Source organism: Colobus angolensis, unplaced genomic scaffold, assembly GCF_000951035.1.
Source record: "Colobus angolensis palliatus isolate OR3802 unplaced genomic scaffold, Cang.pa_1.0 Scaffold183, whole genome shotgun sequence".
Taxonomy (NCBI): domain Eukaryota; kingdom Metazoa; phylum Chordata; class Mammalia; order Primates; family Cercopithecidae; genus Colobus; species Colobus angolensis.
The window spans coordinates 118,415-122,104 of NW_012114966.1; the positions used below are offsets into that span (position 1 = coordinate 118,415).

At 37.7% G+C, this 3,690-nt stretch overlaps 1 pseudogene; it reads left to right on the plus strand.

Annotated features, from left to right (window-relative positions):
- The first annotated feature begins 2,092 nt into the window (after window positions 1–2,092).
- LOC105510057 lies at window positions 2,093–2,913 on the plus strand (annotated as a pseudogene).
- The last annotated feature ends 777 nt before the right edge of the window (window positions 2,914–3,690 follow it).

Consider the following 3,690-nt stretch of genomic DNA (forward strand, 5'->3'; position numbering starts at 1 on the left):
ATAAATAAATAAATAAAATTTAAGATATTAATTGTAATCTCCAAAATGGCCACAAGGAAAATAAGTGGGGTTTTTTTGTTTGTTTGTTTTGTTTTTTTAGAGAGGGTATCACTCTGTCAGCCAGGCTAGAGTGCAGTGGCACGATCACGGCTTACTACAGACTCAACTTTCCAGGCTCCAGTGATCCTCCCACTTCAGCTTCCTGAGCAGCTAGGACCACAGGCCTGCACCACCATGCCTGTCCAATAGAAAAATAACCTTTAAAAATATGGAAAAAACCCCTGTTCACTTTTTAAAATGGATTTATGTCTTTATTGCTCATTAATTGGGGCAAAGGAAATATCCTTTTAAAACTCAGGCAAACTGAGTGTTTGTCTTGTATCCTGTCAGAGGAAAGAAATTGAAAAAGAAAAAAAAAGGAAAAATTATCAAAAAGGTAATGTGAAAAAAATCAACACAGCACATTGCAAAAAATCAATTAAATACAAAAGGCAATATTAGAGGAATTAAGAAACAAAAATATATAGCCAAATAGCAATATGGCAGGAGTAAATGTTTGTTATTAGTTGATTACTTTAGGGTAAATGGAATAAACTCCCCAATTAAATAACAAAGTTTGGAAGAATAGGTCTTTTTTTTTTTGGTTGGAAGAATAGATTGAAAAAAAAAAACCATAATTTATCTATGTGTTGTCTACAACAGACTAACTTTATTTTCTTTATTTTTTTAAGAGACAGGGTCTCACCCTGTTGCCTGGGCTGGAGTACAGTGATGTGATCAAGGCTCACTGCAGCCTCAACCTCCCGGGCTCAAGTGATCCTCCTGCCTCAGCCTCCAAGTAGCTGGAGCTATAGGTGTGTGCCACCATACCTAGTTATTTTTATTTTTTTGTAGATATGGGATCTTACTATGTTTCCTTGTCTGGTTTCAAACTTCTGAACTCAAGTGATTCTTCTACCTTTGCCTCCAAGAGTGTTGGGATTACAGGCATGAGCTGCCATGCCCAGCCAAGACTCACTTTAGATCCAAAGACACAAATAGGTTAAAAGTAAGAAGATGGAAAAAGATATAAAAGAGTCTGTAGTGGCTATATAAATATCACACCAAATAGACTGTAAGTCAAAAATTGTTACAAGAGACAAAGAAGTACATTATATATTCACAAAAGGTTCAACTCCTCAAAAAGATAAAACAAATATAAACATGTATGCACCTGACAAAAGACCAAATATGTGAAGCAAAAGTGGACAGAAATGAAGGGAGAAATAGTAGTTCTACAGTAATAGTTGGAGACTTCAATACTTTCTTTTCTTTTCTTTTTCTTTTTTTGAGGAAAAGTCTCACTATTGTTGCCCAGGCAGGTCTTGAATTCCTAGGCTCAAGCAATCCTCCTGCCTCAGCCTGCCAAGTAGTTGGGATTACAGGTGCATGCCACTGCACCCAGCTTCCCCAGTTTCAGTACTAAGTAGAACAAGTAGACAAATGATCAAAAAGGAAGTAGAGGACTTAACTAACACTAAACATTTAGACCTAAGAGACATGTTTAGAACACTCAATCCCAAAATAACAGAATACCCATTCTTCTGAAGTGCGTGGAACATTCTCCAAGGTAGACGATATGCTAGGCCACAAAGCAAGTGTCAATCATATTTAAAAGTTAAAATCACACAAAGTATCTTCTCTAGCCATAGTGGAATAAACTAGAAATGAGTAACAGAAGAGAAACTGGAAAATTCACAACTATGTAGAAATTAAACAACCAATGGGTCGGAAGAGAAATCACACAGAGAATTAGAAAATACTTTCAGAAGAATGAAAACAATATTTACGTGATGAAGCAAAAGTAGTGCTCAGAGGGAAATTTGTAAGTATAAACACCTACATGATAAAGGAAGCTCTGAAACCAGTAATTTAACTGGACACCTCAAGAAACTAGAAAAAGAGAAAAATAAACCCAAAGCTAACAGAAGAAAGAAAAGAATAAAGATCCAAACAGAGATAAATGAAAAAGAGAAGATAAAATAATAGAAAATCAATGAAACCAAAGTTGACTCCTTGAAAAAAAAGTTTTAAATGAGCAGGAGTGGTAGCTATGGAGCCCCTGGAGGAGAAAGAAATGCAGATTGCTGCATGGTTAAAATAAATATTTGGAGATCATCCCATTCCACAGTATGATGTGAACCCACGGACCACAGAGATTTTACATCACCTTTCAGAACCCAACAGGGTCTGGGACAGGGATGACTACCTGGTAATAGAGGACTTGAAGCAGAAAGCAAGTGAATACAAGTCAGAAGCCTAGTATCTGCAAGACCTTCTCATGGATAGTGTGAATTTTTTCCCTGCCAATTTCTCTAGCACTGGTTCCAGGTATCTGAATGCTTTGGTTGACAGTGTGGTGGCGCTTGAAACAAAGGATGACTTACTAGCTAGTTTTATCCTTGCAGTGAATGATTTGACCTCTGATCTCTTTCGCACCAAATCCGAAGGTGAAGAAATCAAGATTGAACTGGAAAAACTTGAAAAAAATCTAACTGCAACTTAATGTTTGAAAAATGTCTACAAGAGGATCTCAAGAAAGCAGAGGTTGCATCTGTCCACAGAAAGGGCCAAAGTGGATACTCGTCATCAGAACATGAACTTTCTATAAAAGCAAAGTCAGAGGAATTCAGATTTGGAATCAAGGCTACAGAGGAGCAACTTTCAGCCAGAGGCATGGATGCTTCTCTGTCTCATCAGTCCTTAGTAGCACTGTCAGAGAAACTGGCAATATCTTTGAAGAAAAAATTTGAGTCCTATTTAGACTTAATGCTGAATTCCCCTCTTACTCAAGTGAAAATTGAAGAAGCAAAGCAAGAATTAGACAGCAATGAAGCTGAACTTATAAGGAGAGTAGACATGATGAAACTGTGACAATAGCCAAATTAACATCCTTTTCCCTAACAAAGTAAAATGAATAGGACTTTATAGAGTTTTTTTTCCTCTTGGCGTTTCTTAATAACAAAATTTTCTGTGTTCGTAGATTACAGAATGTCATAATTAATAGAATATGGTCTCTTACTGTGTATTGCATTTTTGTTCCCAAATATATAGTTTTCATATTTAAAAGGCTTTTCTCTTTTTTTTTTTTTGAGTCAGAGTCTCGCTGTGTCGCCAGGACTGCAGTGGTGTGATCTTGGCTCACTGCAACATCCGAATCCCTTGTTCAAGCAATTCTCCTTCCTCAGCCTCCCTAGTAGCTAGAACTTCCACCACACCAACATGCCCAGCTAATTTTTGTATTTTTAGTAGAGATGGGGTTTCACCATGTTGACTAGGCTGGTCTCGATCTCCTGACCTTGTTATCCACCCACCTCGGCCTCCCAAAGTGCTGAGATTACAGACATGAGCCACTGTGTCTGGCCAAAAAGGCTTTTCTCTTTAAAAAAACTTAAAAATGGACAAACTTTTAGCTAGATTGACTAAGAAAGACAGAAGACTCATATTACTAACATTAGAAATGAAAGTGAGGACATTGCTACCAACCTTACAAAAATAAAAACAATTGGCCGGGCGCGGTGGCTCAAGCCTGTAATCCCAGCACTTTGGGAGGCCAAGACGGGCGGATCATGAGGTCAGGAGATCGAGACCATCCTGGCTAACACGGTGAAACCCCGTCTCTACTAAAAAATACAAAAAAAAACTAGCCGG